The sequence below is a fragment of the Peromyscus maniculatus genome, chromosome 5 (genome assembly GCF_049852395.1).
Source record: "Peromyscus maniculatus bairdii isolate BWxNUB_F1_BW_parent chromosome 5, HU_Pman_BW_mat_3.1, whole genome shotgun sequence".
Lineage (NCBI taxonomy): Eukaryota > Metazoa > Chordata > Mammalia > Rodentia > Cricetidae > Peromyscus > Peromyscus maniculatus.
This window is the reverse complement of record NC_134856.1, coordinates 16,274,041-16,292,715: the sequence shown is the minus strand read 5'-3', so window position 1 is coordinate 16,292,715 and position 18,675 is coordinate 16,274,041. Positions and strand designations below refer to the sequence as shown.

The 18,675-nt window shown below is 47.6% G+C and overlaps 1 long non-coding RNA gene across 4 annotated transcripts in view; it reads left to right on the top strand.

Moving 5' to 3' along the window:
- The window catches only part of LOC121829344 (uncharacterized), a 55,159-nt gene extending 37,878 nt beyond the window's left edge, over nucleotides 1–17,281 (top strand). For 2 of the 4 annotated variants that reach the window (XR_013051171.1, XR_013051172.1), the window contains 3 exons: nucleotides 7,295–7,416; nucleotides 11,916–12,138; nucleotides 12,591–13,035. This is a non-coding gene — a long non-coding RNA (uncharacterized LOC121829344). Of the gene's footprint in view, nucleotides 1–7,294; nucleotides 7,417–11,915; nucleotides 12,139–12,590; nucleotides 13,036–17,066 lie in introns of those variants that run through there. The other 2 variants (XR_013051174.1, XR_013051173.1) reach the window with 2 other exon arrangements.
- Nucleotides 17,282–18,675: the final 1,394 nt, after the last annotated feature.

Here is an 18,675-nt window from a genome sequence, read left to right as displayed (position 1 = left end):
TGGGAAAATTGGTTATGCAACAGAGCAAGGTCCTTTGTAGCGGGAATTAGCAGAATCTTAAACCATGCAATTATGATGGCCAAAGGGCAGCCCTGTGGCCATGGAAACTCTCCTGTTTACTTTTTTTTTTTTCAATCTTTTTGTGAAGAATGTTATCAAGAACATTCTTTGAGACATTCTGTTTCATCTTACCTTTGAGCCTTCTCTTATCACTTCTTATTCCATAGTCCCTTTCTCTCGAGGGATTTGTTTGTTTGTTTGTTTGTTTTTGAGATTGAGTCTCCCATATCCCGGGCTACCCTTGAACTTTAGATAGTCAAGGAGGATGGTCTTGAACTTCTCATCCTCCTGTCTCTACCTCCTGAGTGCTGACATTATAGGCTTGCATCACCACCCCTGGATAGGGCCTGGTTTCTGCTGCATGCCCTAGGCTAGCACTCAGGGACGGAGTTCATCCCTAGGCCCCCACCCCTGGGGTGGGGGCTTTTCAGAAGTGTGGCTTTCTGTTTTCAGGAAGTGAGTCCTTTCTGTAGATTGATGGTTGGTTAATAAAGCATGGGGGAGGGCACTGTCACCTTCCGTCTCTGGGTTCTAGGCTGGGCACAGGTCTCCAGCCCTGTCCCTAACCCAGGGAAACTGTAACAGTTGAAATTTCCAACCCCTATTGATCAACATTTACTTGGGGGCCGAGGAGGAAGGGAGAAAGTAACTTTCTCAAGGAAACAATTGCTCTTCTGCCTGGGGACACAAACTGGAGGAGGAGACTGCCTGGGGACATAACTGGGGGGAGGAGACTGCCTGGGGACATAACTGGGGGGAGGAGACTGCCTGGGGACGTAACTGGGGGGAAGGAGACGGAAGAGCAGGAGGAGAGAGCAGCCCCCGAGGGTCTGAGCAAAAGGGGCCCCTTTTATGGCCTTCCTGTTTATGGTAAGAAGTAAGCAGTTTAGGAGCCAGGTTGTCTCCTGCAACAGCTGTCAGGGACCTTCTTTCTGGATGCCAGTGGGAGTGGGATCTGCCACAGGCCTTGCTGTCCTGAGGCGCATTGTTTTACATTGGCGCCTCTGAGCCTTTGCTTCTCCACAAACCAGCTTGGTTTGTGGTGGGTAACCTTGGGGATCTGTGTGCACAATTTAGGTCTGCTCTCAGCTCCAACACTGGGTAGCTGTGTGATTTCAGGTGAGCCCTTACATCTCTGAGCCTCATTTGTAGTGAGTGGTAAGCCTCCCTCAACGGGACTTGGGAGAACGCACAGCCCCATGCATGTGTCTGGCATGTGGTAAATGTCAATATGGTTTTACTGCTGAGATCCTTCATCTTCCTTCCAGACTCAGCCTGAGGCCTCGGGGATGGGATGGGGGTTGTGGGTGGTGGTAGGGTGGTGCTGGAGAGGGACCTGATGCCTACGTGTGTTGGAGCTCTCTCTGGCTGGGCACACTGCCTCCCAGGAAATACAGGCTGGGGTGGACCTCAAGGTGCCTAACTAAGACGAAGAACATGGTGTCAGGGCAGCAGACAGCAGGAGAAATCAATAAACTATAATTATCAACCGTGTCTGTGGGGTGGGGGTGGGGACACACACAGACAGGAGCAGGGGCTGCCCAAGGGGGAGCAGGAGGCACGCATTGACGTGCAGAAGTGTTCGGCAAAAGAAGCTAATGGGAAAAAGCAAGGCGTGGCTGCCTGTCCTCCTGGTGGAGGGGTTTGGGGGGCTGGAACACAGGCCAGCCAGCATGGTCCTCACCCACACCACCCCTCCAGCGTATGAACACAGGAACAAAAGTAGAAGGCCCCAAACACGGTATCTAGAAAGTTGCTGCATACTCTGATGCAAGGGTCAGATCCGCTAACATCCACTTACAGCATCCAATGTAGGAATTTAATCATGCTTAGATACTGAACCAGTGGAGATCGCACGTCACCGTTAGGTTAAAACTGAACTTTGGCCTACCAGGTCATCACCACCCTGGAGGCTATGCCTCCGGCCACCATTGACACAGGTTTGCTTTCCTGCCTGGAGCCCACCTGTGAGACTCCTGCAGAACTAGTACCTGCAGGCTGTTCCTGAATACTGCCAGCCTGGCACCCTGAGATTCTGCCTCTTTCCTAAGACTTCAGTTTTTTGTTTTGTTGTTTTGTTTTTAAAGAACAGTTTAATTTTACAGCAAAATTGAGAGGCAGGCATAGAGGCTTCCCATATACTCTAGCCTGGCATGTGACCTGATTGCTTTTAAAAAGCGACCCTTGCCCTGATGGCCAGCACTTGCCATTTGGATGCCATTCTTGGGGAGGGATTGCAGGGTATGTAGGTTCCCTGGCCCCGCTTCCTCTCATTTAGTCTGGTTCTCTTTCCCAGCCTGCAAGCCGTAGTGTTCAAGGGTGGTGGGGGTCGCAGGTCCTCTTGGGTCTGTGAAAAAGCCTCCTAGGAATGCTCTTATAATTTTTGAGCATGACAGCTCCTGGTTCATTTTTTTGGTGGTCCTGGGGACTGAACCTAGGGCCTCATTCATACCAGGTAAGCACTCTACCACTGAGTTATATCCCCAGCCCTCTTTTTACTTTTTATTTTGAGAGAGACAAGATCTTACTAATTTGTCCAGGCTGGCCTTGAACTCATTCAGTAACTCAGGTAGCCCTCCACTAGAGCAGTGGTTCTAAGCTTGAGGGTCGAGACCCCTATACCCACTATCTTCAAAAATATTTACATTGCAATTCAGAATGGGCCGGGCGGTGGTGGCACACGCCTTTAATCCCAGCACTCGGGAGGCAGAGCCAGGCAGATCTCTGTGAGTTCGAGGCCAGCCTGGGCTACCAAGTGAGCTCCAGGAAAGGCGCAAAGCTACGCAGAGAAACCCTGTCTCGAAAAACAAACAAACAAACAAACAGAATGGTAGCAAAATTGCAGTTATGAAGTAGCAATGAAAATAATTTTATGGGGGGGGTGGTCACCACACCATGAGGAACTGTATTAAAGGGTCACATTGAAAGGTTGAGAAACTCTGCTCTAGAGTATCAGGATTAAGAAGTATTCACCAACAGAAGAACCACACCCCTTGTAGATCTGGGCATGGAACCTAGACCCTGGTGCATTCAAGGCAACCACTCTATTACCTAGTCACACTCCAGCTTTGAAGGGCAGTTTTGATTCAGTCCAAATATTCAAGCAAAGTCCCTTTACATTTGGGCTTGGCTGTGTCCAGGCGCTGGGCCCAAGGTTTTCACTGCATTGTTTCATTAGTGTCCCCCGTGGGGACAGCTTCTAGCCCCCTTTGTGGGCTGAGCTGTGGATGGAGGCATCCCTGTGGTTGGACTTTCTTTGGAGCACTAGCTTCCAAATAATGACACAGAGATTTCTTATTAAGTATGAAAGCTTGGCCTTATCTTAGGCTTGTTCCCAACTAGCTCTTAAACCTTAAATTAACCTGTTTCTATTAATCTACATACTACATACTCCTCCTTACCTGTCCTCGGTGCCTTACATCCCACTTCCTCCTTATCTGGCGGGCAAATTTCTTGCCTCTCAGATTCTTCCCCGAGTTTCTAGCTCTGTCTGGAAGTCCCGCCTATCCTCTCCTGCCTAGCTATTGGCCATTCAGCTCTTTATTAAACCAATAACAAGGTGCCGTAGGCAGGTGAGGAAGGATAGACACATCTTCACACAGTGTGATCAAATATCCAGCAATACATCCCAGCACCACCCCCTCTCACAGAGAGGCGGAGCCTACTGAGTGTCCAGGCAGGCCAACAGTATGTTACCGTGCCCATAATATTGTCCCGCCTTCTCCAGTGAGGAAGCTGAGGGAGATTCCCTTTCAAGACCCACAGTGATGGCGGAGAGCTAGGGTTTAATCAAGGGATCAAGTTGAAGAGGACAAATAGGAAGGACTCCTGTAGAACTCCTGTGTTGGGAGTGTCCAGGGACAGTGGCTACCACTGCCACCCTCTGCCTGGACACCTTCCTTCTCTAGCTCCAGACTACGAGTTTTACAAAAGGGCCAGCTTTTTGGCTGGAACCACATGGCTTTCCAGCTTCCTGGGAGGTAGAAGGTAGGAGACAGACAGGGCCAGGCGGGATCCATCTGGACCTGCTCAACCCAGCAGCTCCTGCGCATGCCCTCAGTATTCTTTTGCAGGCAGGCACTGTCCAGGGAACAGAAGGGAGGGACTGTCTGCTCATTCACTCTGTCATCAAAGTGCTGGTGAGAACACCCTTCTTTGGGGCAAAATTCCTGTATAAAATTCCTGTATATGCTAACGCAAAAGGTCAGCTGGGAAAGTCTGGTCTCTCTGAGACGCACTCAGGCTCTAATTCCCCAGCTGCCCCGCCTTTTGGAGGGAGTATTACTTTCTACTTTGTTTCTATTTTTTTGTTTGGTTGGTTGCTTGGTTTGGATTTTTTGAGACAATGTTTCTCTGTGCAACTGTCCTGGCTGTCCTAGAACTCACTTTGTAGAGCAGCTGGCCTCGCACTCAGAGATCCACTTGCCTCTGCCTTCCAAGTGCTGGGATTACAGGTATGTGCCACGGAGGCCTGGCTCTGTTTCTATTTTTATGTTACTTCAAATTGACATCTGACCTAGGGCAAAGGCAGCTGGGAACTTCCTTTTGGACTTATCTTTTTTGTTTTGTGTTTATGTTTCACATAGAAAACTGCCAGGCAGCTTAATTTGGATACAAGGAGCCAGATAACAGAAACCTAACCTCCCCTGTGCACGCCCAGCATGCCTTTCCTCCTCTGAGCACAGGCCTGATTTTCACTTACAAAGTTAACTTTCCTACTCAATAAAGTATGGCTAGAGAAAGGATGGTTTAAAAAAAAAAATGATGTATGTTTTTCCACTCTAATGGAAAAGGTAAATCATAGAATGGGGATCTGGAACAAGAATCCCCACAGCTTGGCACCCATTTCACTGTACCCCCAGGCTCGCTCACACTCAGGTAAGGGGCCTGGGCTTCTCCCCTTTCTTCAACTGCAGCTCCCATGTTCTTATGTGACGTTCAGGAACAGGAACTTGGGAATCTACAAATGGTTAAATGAACCTTTGGCTAGAAGTAGCTTGTCTTCAAGCTGAAGGAAGCTTTGTCTATTGGCGTCTATCTTCTTTGGGAAGGAATCTGTACCAGCCCCCAGCAGAGGGATGGTTTTCTTATTGGCTCTAGGTTAAGGAGAAGCCTTAGATGACATGTGGAGAAATAACGCCAATGGTAACACCTTCCACCTCTACCTTCTGTCTCTCTGTAGTCCCACTAAATGCTCTGATCCCTGTCGTTTTCATGCTTTGCTTTGGAGCCAGCCGGCAAAGGAGCTCGCTGGCTTGGATGCTCATGGGTGATGGGGGTCAATAGTCTGAGGAGAGGAAGGTCTGGAAAGCAGTTTTCCTTGGTAGAATCTGGGGCTCAGCTGAAACCCGCATGCCCAGCAGAAGACCAGGCACCCTTCCCCTCCCTTTTTTTTTTCTGATCCTGAGGTGGACACTTCTAGACCAGTAGGAGCTCCCATTTTGGATTCATTAGGAAATGGTTTATAAAGCCCATGCCTGAGAGTTGAAGAAGAGAAATCGCAGTATTTATTTTCCTGGAGTATATGAATCTGATGAAAATATTCTGTGGGAGCCTGTCAAAGAGACACGTAGGAACATCCTCCTCCTCCTCCAGCTGCTGCTGCTGCTGCTGAGAGGAGTTATTTTGCAAATTGGTTTTCTCTTTGGACTGCTAAAATTTTCTCCCATCTTGCTGGCACATTTTTATTCTCTTCCTCACATTTCAATGTGTGTTTTTAAATATGTGCGTGTGGGTCATTTTGCTTAGTATCTGTAGCGCTTCCTTTTCTCCCCTGTCAAGATTTTGTGTCTCTGCCTAAGACTCAGGGATTTCTGCGAATGCTTGGCCCTCTTGTGCTGCCTTCTTCCTGGCTGGTCTTACGGTCCATGCTCCTCTCTGACCTCCCCCTACTGTGGGCAGTCTCCTGAAGGCGCATCTGGGTAGGTTTGATACAAAGTTTTAAGCTTGCCCCAGGTTTCAAGACTGTTTCTCTGGTAATGCTCCCTGACTGTTAACACGGACCGAGTCTCTGCTCTCTGGACTGATTTATGGTTGTATTAGGGAAAACTCTACCTGGGATATAAAATACAGTGTCCCATGCGTGGGCCTGATCTTAGGCGCTATCGGTGATTGCAAGTGCGTTTTATAACCCTGTGCCAAATCGAAATCAAGGTGATTTGTGCATCAATCTCCCGGATAAAATCAGGGCATGCTGTATTGCAGTCTGACCTTCCTAGTGCCTTTTTTGGTATGGCTTGCCCATGCGTCTTGGACAATTGCCAGAACTGTATCACCAGCTGTATCGAAAGGCTTAACTGCTCGCCCTGGAGTCTCCCTAGAAGAGGAGGCTCCTGAGGGCTTTGTAGCATGAAGATGCTGTAGGCAACTCCTTGGGCCTTCTCATACAAGCTTTCAAAGCAACCCTGACCTCCCCTGCTATTCGAAGAAATGGACTCTACGGCCAGCTGGCAGAACCGTGTCCCAGAGAAAGCAGGCACACCACAGGCTCCCTCTGCCTTGTACATAACCCCAAGAACTCGGCTGGTGTCGGGCCAGAGAAGTCATCCACTTTTAAAATGAGCAGGGACAAGAAAATCGCTTCTTTCACTCTCGCCGCTGCCACTGTCAACCGTTGGTCCTTCTTGTGATTGTCAGGACTTTGAGAAACATCTGAGTCCCTCTGTAAAGTTCCGGCCCTAGCTGCGCTCTCCATGATACAGTACAGGTCTGGCAGGGTGACAGCAGTTTCGAACAGATTGGTGGAAATTAGAGATTTTGGGGAAGTGAAGTCTCTTCGTGCTGCTGCTGGTCGGAGCGGGTATTTGGGATAAATATTTTTAAGTTAGGCTTTTGTAACTATAATCTGAGTTTCTCAACTTATATTTAACCCAAACTTATTTTTAAGGTAATTTCACCTCTTGATTTCATAGCCGAGGGAGGAGTTCAGTTGTCTCTACAAGTGCCATGGCCTGCTTTGTGAAACCCCTTTAAGATATGCTAATGGATGGGATGATTATTAAGATAAATGCCTTGTGTAGGAAACCAGACTTAATTATAATATCTACAATCAGTCACCGGTCAGCCTAGAAGTTATAATTTATTGTTCTCTAATTTGCCTTTATTACCAAAGATATTTAACTTAAAGGGATTATTATTTTTTTTTTAAAAAAAGCCTGATTTGAATGGTGAGTGTTTAGCAAACTTAAAAACTGTTTCTTTCAAACTTTTATAAACTCCTCATGTCTAATTTTAGGAACTAATATACCAGCATGAGGGAGTCATGTTTGTACTTGTTGTTTTAAAAAATGGGAAAACTACTTCGTCAGAAGAAGTGATGAAGGCTTTTCTTCCAGACCCACATTTTTGGAGCGCCAGGTTAACTTATACAATAGATCCAAGTCTGGGTGGTGGGAATATGGCGTTTGCCTGGCTGGGGAGGTGTCTATTAAACAGAATATCTAATGCTCTTCCTTGTAGATGATAATCCCTTGCTCCCAGTCAAAAAGGGAGCAGCATTTACCAATGCTGTGGCTTTTCATAGGGCTTGTTCCACACAGCTCCACTGGCCTTCTAGACAAAGGACTCTGCACTCTCTCCCCGACCCCCGCCCTGACAGGACTCTGGGGTCCTTGACCACACAGGCATGCCTTCCTTATGTCTCTTTGTCTCTGAATTAATGTGGGTGTTAAAGGGGCCTTGGCTACCATGTGGGATGGCAGTGTCTGCTCCCCTGCCTCCCAGGAACCTTTTAATAAATGCAGTTGCACTTTGACTTGCTGTGCATTAGTCTGAAATATATCCCCAGGGAAGTGACATGGAGGATGTCAGAGATGTTCCTCCTGAGATGCAGGAACCACTGTCCCAGGGTGATGTCAGTATTATCTGCATGAGTGAAGCGCCCACGTTCCCACATCTGTGGCCAAGACCATCCTTGAGCCATTTGGATGGTACTTTAGAACTCACTAGAAGCAGAGCTAGGGATGCTGTTGTCTCCACTCTGTCTTCCCAGGTCAGAAATGAGGTGGTGAGTGTGTGTGTGTGTGTGTGTGTGTGTGTGTGTGTGTGTGGTTTCTGTAAGAGTGCAGCAGTCTGAGGGTCACTTGAATACTCTTTCATGGGATGGAAACTGAGTTCTCTTATTGAGGTGGAATTGAGAGTAAAGATGAGCCAACCTTTGAAGATGAGGCCTCAAATCACCCAGTGTGTTCACAGGCTGTTAGGCTAGGAGAGCGCTGATAGACAGACTGATGTAAAGTGAATGAGATATTTCCTGGTCATTCCTATAAGGGCTTCTCACCAGGAAACTGCTGAGCAGCAGTGTGACCACAGCGGTGTGCAATGCAACGAGGGGCACACTGGATGCCAACAGCTAAGGGATGGAGCACTACCTAAAAGAGACGGTCTGAATATCACCAGAAACCAGCAATGGCAGGGTTAGTGGCTAGGCACTGGCATGCTGCAGGTGGAACTCACCTTCACACCAGAGTTCTGTGTGTATATTAATACGGAAGCCTAGTCCGGAACCCTTTGCTGGGTCAAGGATCAAGGCACTTACTCCTCAGCAGCTCCAGAGGCTCAGATGCCACCTCCCTTTGAGAATTAGACCCACAGTCCCAAAGTGGCCCACAGTGCACAGCTGGACTCCGCTGGAGAGGTGATCCAAGGGGCACTTTCGGGGATCTTCATTTCTGTCAGGCCAGGCTTAGGCTATACTGAAGATCACAGCTTCGCTTGGCTCTCTCTCCTTTCTCTCTTGTTGCCCTCTCTCTTAATCAAGACCTCAACTACTTCCAGGCACTCAGCTTCCTGTCTCAGGCTATGCTACTGGGACCCCCACTCCACCCAAGTCCTGAGACCTCATGAGCAGGGATTTTCTGAAGCAATAAAACCTAACCTCTGTAGTCTCCCTCACCCCGTCCCCTCAGCAGGCCTACCCCCAGATCCCTAAGCGTTTGTAAATCTGATTTCTTCCTAGTTTCAGGATCACTTATTATCATCCATGGGTCTGAGTTACAAAACTCTAGTCACACCAAACATGTCACAATTTTTCTTTTTCTTTTTTTTTTTTTTTTTTTGGTTTTTTTCGAGACAGGGTTTCTCTGTGTAGCTTTGCGCCTTTCCTGGAGCTCACTTGGTAGCCCAGGCTGGCCTCGAACCCACAGAGATCCGCCTGCCTCTGCCTCCCAAGTGCTGGGATTAAAGGCATGCGCCACCACGCCTGGCCACAATTTCTTACTCAAAGACTGTGTTTAAAATTCACGCCCAGCATCTGGGAGGCAAGATGATATGACATTTGCGTAGGAGTAGACCTGGGTGTGGCCCTGATTGGTACTTGGCTCCTATGTAGTCCTGGACAAGAGAGCAAGTCCATCACCACCCTCACCCAGCTGGTGGACTAAACCTAGGCGATCTAATCCAGAGTCCCTGCTTTTAACCTCTAGCCTATATAAGGATGCAATGGTGCCAATGTGTTTGTCTCAGTTCTTGGCTACTCAAAATGGGAGCAGTGAGGGTGATTCTCTATCATGTGTCTCTTTGTTGTTTTTTGAGACAGAGTTGCTTTGTAGCCTAGGCTGGCCTAGAACTCTTGATCCCCTTGCTCCAGTCTCCCAAGAGCTGGGACCACAGACATGTGCCACCAAGGCTAGCCGATGATTGCCCCTTAATGCCCTGGTGAATAGGATGACTATGATGATGGCGACAGGGTTGAGAGAAGCCTTGCACATACAGGTCTGGGCTGCAGCTGAGTGGTAGGAGGAGGCCTCCTGTTCAATCTCCCAAGAACCCAATCCCCAAAGAACCCAGATTGAAGCAAAACAAAACCTTCAACCAGCAGAAGATGGGAGACCAGTGACTTCCAGATTCTTCCCCAAATGCTCCTACTGATGCAAAAAGCAAAACCAAACAAAAATCATCTGGAATTAACCCCAGTAGGTCTTGGAATGAAGTCACTCCATGAACCTGAGACGCTAGTCTTGGGTATGTCCTTGTCAGGATAAAGTAGAAAGAGCTCCCGACTGGACCTGCTTAGTACACTACCTGGAATAAAAGGGGTCTAGTGGGTGTCTGGGGAGAGGAAGGCCTTGTGTCATGGGAGGGGACTTTGGGGTCTCTAGAAGGGAGTAGTGTGTGGCTCCCCCTCCCTATTATTTGAGCTCTGTCCCAGGAGTTGGTGGGAAAGGCTTGCCAGAATGTCCTGGGTTCCTGCAGACAGAGGTCTGCTCCAACAATGCAGGGGGTGGCTGCCACTCCTTGAAGAATCAGATCGTTGGCATCCCAGGCTCCTCTCCTGTCCCCACGTCCTGTGTTCACAAATTTGACCTAACTGAAAGACAGCTCCAGAAGCAAACGCCCATGAGAACAGGGGTTTTAGTTTCTCTTATTTATTACTGTTTCCACAGTGACTGGAACAGTCCTTAGCCCATGCTAGACATTAAGAAAAATACCATTGGGAAAATGAATCTTGTCAGGAACCCAGAGGCTTTAAGATGTTCCCGCTGTGCTCTGTGGCTGAACGAAACCGTGGGCTTCGCTCATCTAGTCCGCTGTTGATGCCCTTTCTGCCTTACAAAACAGAACAATGTCAGTTGAGTTGACTGTAGCTTTGAAATGTAAAAGCTATGAAACTGATTCAAAAAGGACAGCTTTAGGAAGTTCAGCTGATTTTAGAATTCACAGGCGATAGTGTTTCTAGAAAATACGCTACAGACACGCTTTTTTAGAATTTTCAAACCATCTTTCCAATTAGCTCTTGGGTTGAGAAGTTAAAAAAAATTGGAAATGAGTGATACCCCATACCGGCACCTTCAGAATGTGGCTAAAGAAATATCCCAAGGGCAGCTTATAGCCTCCGTGAGCTCACCAAACAGGGCTCTGAAAAGAAGATGAACCAAACATTCCACTCAAGAGGCCAGAGAACAAGCACTAGTGCCCACCTCCCAGACATGCACACATGCACACACACATGCACACATGCACAGAGAAGAAAGACAAACTTCACCCAAACTTTTTTCACACATGCACAGAGAAGAAAGACAAACTTCACCCAAACTTTTTTCATAGCTAGGTCACGACAGCGAGGTATATTTCTAGCAGGGTATTTTCTGAATGTCGTCACTAACTAGCACATTTTCTACTAGTCGATAGCTGCCACCCTGCAGAAGATAAAGTCTTGTTAAAGACATGGCCACTCAAGAGTAGCTAATCATGCTTTACTTTATCTAGGGCATTCTGGGAAAGCGTCAGTGGAAGAAGACGGAGGGTATGGCTTGAGGAGGTGATCCGAGAGAGAGCAGGGCTCGTTCTGGTCCTTTCTGGTTATGATGGTTAATCTCAAGTGTCATCTCGATGAAATCTAGAATCCTCTAGGAGCTGGGTCTCTGAGGGGGATTACCTTGATTAGGCTAACCGATGTAGGAAGACCCACCCACTATGGGTGCACCATTCCTAAGCTAGGATCCCAGACTGTATAAAAAAAGAAGGCAGCCGAGCATGAATAGCCACTGTTCTGTTTTTCTGATTGTGCTGGACTGAGTGTCCTTGAACTGTGAGCCAGAACAAACCCTTCCTCCCCCAACTTGCTTTCGTCAGGACATTTTATCTCAGCAACAGGAAAAGAAAGGAAGACCCTGGGTGATCTGACCTGTATGAGATGGTAGCAACTGATGGGACCTGGAGCCTCCTGTGTGAGAGGCAGGATCCTAAGTCACAAGCAGAAAAGGCAAAGGAGGCAAAGAGCTGGCTTTCTCTTCTGCCTGTTTGGGGGTAGTGATTCTGATAACCAGTAGAGACCAGAATATCTCTTCTGAGGTGGTGAGTAGAGCCCCTTAGCCCTGGTTGGAGCCGAGACTTCCTCTGTTCATCTCTCTCAACAGGTCCTGACTCTGGGATCCTGTTTAGAGCAACTCAGAGAGAAGGCCAATCCCTTTTCTGTTGTGCCATCTTTGGTCAGGGTACTGGTGTGGCCTTCCCTACTGTCAAGGAGAAATATCTGGGACACGGGAAGACTTTAAGGCCGAGACTTCAGCTCACTCGAGGCTGCTGGTCCACCATCAACTGTGCATCAGGCCCTGAGTGTCCAGGGGCTTTGCTCTGAGGGTAGGTGCTCAGATGGAGGTGCCCCTGACTTGCTGGCCACTTGAAGTCTTGTTTGGTTCAGTTTGGTTGGTTAGGTTTTTGATAAAATGGTAATGGGTACCTCACAGGTTGGGGTGGGGTTTTTCATAGGAAATTAGTAAAGGTTTATGCAAACGCAAGCTATACCGGAATGACCTATGATTGGCCTTTTGTGCCAACCTATTATCAGCCTTTTATGCCATTTTTCATATTGAAAACAAAATAGGCAGAAACCATGATACCCCACTTCAGAAGGGAGCTCAAGTATATAATTTTGAGTCCTATGAAACTGTCAATATTTGATCATTTCTCGACCTATAAAAACAGCAGTTTCATGCAAGTCGGCCTGGTAAAGCGCGGTCTGCTGACTCCTCCCTTTAGAGACTTAGAGCCTGTCCTAACTATGAATTGTTCTGTTGTCCTCCCCTGTCTAGTTCCACGGAGCAGCAAGAAGACACACAACTGGAGCTTCCTTTCCCTTGTATTATTTTCTTCTCTGCACACCTGCAACGTACTCAGGACCCAGCTCTGCACAGCGCTGTAGGGGCGAGTTCTGCTAAGCAGAAATCCCCCATAGAAGATCACAGATTTGTCCATTTTTGCCTTCAGCTCGCCAATTGATTTGATAATTGCCTGGGAGACATACACGGGCATACAGACACACAAAGCAAATGTCGGGCCACAGGCTTTTTTCCTCGACAGTGGGATGAAGATGTTTTACTTACTGGAACTCAGATGTCACCTGGAAGAATAAGAGGAGGTACTGGGGAGAAAAAGAGAAAGGAATGGAGACGGCATGGTGTGGGAGGCAGGTGGTCCCCCTTGGTTACCAAGTGTGATGACTCCCCGAATATGACAATAAATCACGGCAGGAATCAATCTGTCGGGAGGCTACTGCTCCATGCTGATAATGCATCAATCAATATTTAATGTTTACACTTTAATTAATCCACACACGGGAAGCATTCTTTCAGTGACAAAAATAAAGGGATGAGAAATAAAACACCTTTTATATCAAGGAGCCGCGAGTGCACGGCCTGTCTGGGTGCTGTCATTGGAGCTGTCATTGATCACTGGGAGTCTCTCTAGCCTTCTAGTCACATTTGGATAGCAAGCTAATGTGGGGGAGGGGCCCAGGGGTGTCAGAATTCAGCCTGGGAAGATGGTGACATCCTCAGAACCGCTGCAGAGTGTGGATTCCGGCAATGGCAGCACAGAATCAGAGGCAGTATTGGGTTCTAAGCATTGGTGTCATCTCCCAGAAAAGACTGCTGTCCACAGATGACAGTCTGTTGCTTGGAGCCTAACGGCCCCCTCCCCTGATGATAACCAGAAGAAATCGCCATGCCTTCTTTGCTACCCACAGGGCTATCTCTCAAACTTTAGTGGAAGCAGGGTGAGCCCCAGAGGCATTTTCTTTTCTGCTTCCAAGAGTGCCAGGATAATGTTAGATACAGAGATCCCCATATCAACCACTGGGACCATGGCTCAACATTCCTAGACCTTCAGCCTGCCAGTGTGCTCTTTTGCCCTGCCTGTATCAAGGGCTGCTTTAAAAATGCCATGCCCCGCATTAACTATGGTTCACCTGTCTCAGTGGTTACACATGACTCTGTGGCTGCAAGGTGGCCTCACACTGCCTTTTGCATTCACCTGGTGAGACACTTTACAGAAGGGTTTGAACTGCCTTCAGAGAGCTGACCGTCGGTGTCTTTTGCTTGGCTCACCAAGTGGCTTCCGGTCCTCGAAAGCCATCGGGTGCCAAAGGGCACACCTCTAGCTGTGTTTGAGAAGAGGGCTCGATAAATATCGCGGCATCTTGACCCATGATACACCCCAAGTATTCGTTGGAACAGCAAGGTTAAGTTTACAGGTATAAAAAAGCAGCAGTCGGGACTGGGTGCATTCAGGTTCAGGCTGGAGCATGGAAAAGGCCCTGGTTCCAGTGCTAGCGAACATAGCAGGACTTAGAAGAGAAACGTCAGAGCCATGATTTGGGTTACCCCAAAAACAGATCCTAAGAGAGGAGCTTGAGGAGGCAGGGAAAGGCATTTGCTGCCAAGCTCGACAATCCAAGTTTGATCCCCGGGACCTGCACTGTGGAAGAAGAGCACCAACTCCTAATGTTGTTCCTTGACCCCCACAGGAGTGCCAGGGCAAGCACTCTACCACATGTGTGCACACATATGCACAGAAAATGAGTCAATGAAACTTAATACGAAAGAATGTGAGAAGGAGGGAAGTGGCCAAGGAAAGAGGAGCCTTCACTTAGGGGACTAGGGTTCAGTCAGGACAGAACATTCATTTCAGCCTTGTCTGTCAGACAGGACAAGGGAGCTAGCGCACACCCAGTCACCTCAGGCTTGTGGCTGATGACTGCATCTAGGGGTGTTGAGGACCTACCTTCTACTCCTCAGGCCAAAGGCTCCAGTAAAGTCATTTTCTCCTCCCAGCAACATCAGTGGCCAAGTTCAAGGTCAAATGCGGCTGCCACACCAGGGCAGATGAGTAATGACTGGCACCCACTGATTGTGACGTGTTTGAAAACAGCTCCAAATGCTTTTAGGCCCAACTATTTCCGTTACTTTCCCATCATATCCATCAACCCAACCACGCTCTTCCTTTCCACACTGGAGGAGGGTGCTGTCAGAGCACGCATGTCAGTCTATGCTACGCTGTTGTGACAACGTGTCAGAGTGTGGGGGCTTCACAGAGGTTGACTGGCCCAAGTTCTAAAGGTTTAAGAGTGTGGAGTTGATATGTGAATGGTTCTGGTGAAAATCTCATAGATAGCATCAAGATACAGGCAAGCTTGGCATGGGGCGCAGGCCTGTAATCCCAGTGCTTGGGATGCTGAAGATCACTACAAGTGTAAAGTCAGCCTGGGTTTACATAGTGAGCTCGAGGCTAGCCTGGGCTATAGAGTGAGACCCTGTCTCAGAACAAAACTCAAAATAAAATAAAAACCCAATTTAACACACACACACACACACACACACACACACACACACACACACACACACACACACACACCACCAAACAAACCCTCACAGCTCTCCAAAACCAACCAACCAAAACCCAAACCAAATCAACCAACCATCTGGTCGACCAGCTAACCAACCAACTGGGGATATATAGAAGTTGCCTGTGAGTGTGAGGGAATGCACTCCCAAGGGAGAAAAAACTATTCCTGGTAAAGACCTAGTTACCTGTCCCCAGGCCCCAACGCCTCTAGGCTACAGACCACCTGTCACCACCATAGCCTGTTTCTAGGATGTGACCTTTTGGGGGTCAAGTCATGAGGCATAAAGCCCCTAGATGGGGCTATGAGTGAACTTCCTAGGGCAAGGTGTTCACTGAGAAACAAAGACTGAGGCTGGTAGAGTGGCCAGTAGATCCACATCATTTTTTTTTTTTTTCGAGACCGAGTTTCTCTGTGTAGCTTTGGTGCCTGTCCTGGTGCCGCTCTGTAGCCCAGGCTGGCCTTGAACTCAGAGATCCACCTGCCTCTGCCTCCTGAGTGCTGGGATTAAAGTCCTGTGCCACCACTGCCCATTTCTTTCTTTCTTTTTTCATCTCATCTTTTAAAAATCATTTATTCTCTTTTCTCCTTTGTTTCTGCCAGACTTGACTGTCTCTGAGCCAAGCAAACTCTTACACGACTCCATTCTTACACATTTATATAAAGTCTACTTTATAAAGCAGGAACCATATTGTACCCCACTAGCCCAAACCAGGGGAATAATACACTAAAGCTGATTCATGTAGAACACAAACTACAGTCATCCAATGCAGAAACATTCATTTTCCTTCTTTTCTACATCTAACTGCATGCTACCCTCCCAAGTTACCCTCCAGCTTACTCCGTTACTTCCCTGGCATGCATTGTTGATCATATTTCTAATTGGATGGGTAGAATTCAAACCCTTTAAAGCCCCTCTTAGAGGAAGCTGGTCTGGTCTTTATCATTTTGAGTCTTAGAGACTCTTAAGGAGTCTTTGGATACAAATGGTAGCTTGGGCTTTGCTAACAAGTGAAGAAAAGGAACCATGGCATCTCTGGTGACCTCAGTAAAGGCGCACTGAGCACCTGTTGTGTGGCCGGCTCTTGGTATAAGCAGAAGCCCTTCAGTGTAAACTCACTGTCTAGTCAATGTTTTCAGTTCTTGCATCCCTTAGCACCAACGTGAAATACTTTCCTCATCTATACACTCTTTACATTGGGCAAGAACCTCCTAGGAACATTTTAATTCAGTTATTTACAATTCAAGATGACTTTGCTTCCTAGAAGGCACTTGGCAGAGTCGAATCAGCATGGGAAGGAACCACAGATCTCTTGAGTAGAAATAGAAGAATTCCAACATAGCCTATAGTGCACTTGGTGACTTCCCACAATATTGTGTTCTCTGCTTCAGAATCTCCACAGTGTTTTATCTCAGAATCTCTGTTTTGATCCCTGTTTCCTCCCTGGGGTGGCACTGCCAACTATAACCCAAACATCCATCCAGGAGAGCAGGGATCCTGAAGGTTATTAGTCCCCTGCAGCCTTATAGCTCCACCATTTGGTACCCATCTCTGCCAGTGCTCAGTGATGCTCTGTATTGATGTAGTTCATACACACACACATCTTTCAAGGTTCTCCCCTGGAGACTGATACTGAACCAAGAGGCCTGACCTGAGCTGTTTTTATTGGAGCCATGGGCAGATTGCTGCAAAAAGAAAGAGCCTGAAGTCTAGAGCTTGGCTGTTTTTGGATCTGAGTGTTGCCTCCCAAAGCAGAATTAACCCTACAGACAGCTTCCCTAAGCGAGTGCCCTGTTGGCCAGATTTAGAATCCCCATAGCGGTTTTTTTTTGTTGTTGTTTTTTTGTTTTTTGTTTTTTGTTTTTTTGTCTCCCTCTCTGTCCCTAGGGTTTCGCCACACTCATCAGGACTGGACACTATTCTCCTTCTGCCCCTCTGTCTGAGAGTTGGCCACGTGAACTGAACAAGCACTACATGGGTTCTGCACACCAGAGAGCAGGTGGCCTTGCGCTGGCCTTCACTGATAGATGTGCTCATCAGGCTCTCACACCCCTCAGTTAAATGCCTGGGAGAAGCAGTTCAAAAGGTGGACGGATTGCTTTGGGCTCGTGGTTTTATAGGTCTGACTGAGGCCACTGTCGCTGGCTCTGTTGCCACAGGAAGTGAAAACAGAGCATGACAGTGGTGAGGAAAGTGGCTGAGTGGAGATGCTCACTCCAAGATGCCTGCGAAGAGGTGTGTGGGGGAGAGATAGCGAGAGGACTGGGGACAAGGTATAGTCTTCAAAGGCATGGCTGCAGTGGCCCGCTTCCCTCCGCTATACCTTACTTCTTCAAAGGTACCATCACTTCCCAAAGTAGCATCACCAGCCAGTGACCAAACCTTAACCATGCGAGCCTGGGGGCCGTTTCCTATCCAAACCACGGCTGTGCTGGTTAGGTTTCCTTAATACACTTCAGTCACATGTGTGTGTTGTTCTTAGGATTTTTGTCATGTCTGTGAACCTCTTAGACTCTTATGTACTTTCCTTCTGATTCACTAAATTTATTTTATACATTTTTGGAAAGTGAATTTTTATTCGTTCATAGATAGAAATCCGTTTGCACAAAAGGAGATAACAGAAAAATAAGCATAACAGAAAAAATCTTTCTATTAAATTCTAGCTAAAGGCTGCTACTCCTTGAAGGGTCTAGGCATTGTATACATGTCTATACCTATATTCAGGAGGAAGACCCAGGAGGGTCAGAAGCTCAGGGCCATCCTTAGCTACACTGAGGCCAGCCTGGGATTCACAAGATCTCATCTTATTTAAAAAACATAAAGTCTAGCACAGAAAGGGCAATGGGATTAAACGTGGGGCAGGAGGCCTCCCCTGAGATTCTGAAAAGGCAGTACCGGTATTACTGGAGTTCCAGATCTCTGCTCCTTTCTATGTTTCTGGGTGATCCTTCTGGATGGTGCCAGTTAATCTTCTGTCTCTTTAGTTCCCAGGGAGCCAGGCATTTCAATCCCCCTTCAATGTGTACACAGGCACACAGCTGGTCAGGCAGTGAGAGCACTGGAGTGTGCTGGCTAGCTCATCTGGCTCCCCACAGTGAGATTCTCCCGCCCTCTGGCTCAGGGTATGTGCTGCAGCTAAAATTCTCTCACAGAAATGGCTGGGGATGTGCTGCAGTTCTGGCCTGGCATGGGACCCTGGGTTCGAGCTCCAGCACCAAAACAAAATAATAAAAACACCCTAAAAATGTGCCTCAGTGGCAGCAGCCAAACCCATACAGAAACCAGCCTTTAAGGGGCCTATACAATTCAAGCGTACATTGCCACGGCCAAGCTGTCTCACGGCCACAGCAAAAAGCCATGTTTCTTCTCTGACTGCAGTGTCCAATTCTGTCTTTACATACTAAAAAAAAAAAAATCAAACAAGGGAAAAGATAGATCCTAATCCTATTTTGCATTGAAGTCTCAGTTTTTTAAAGCTTTTTTAAAAAAATGGTAA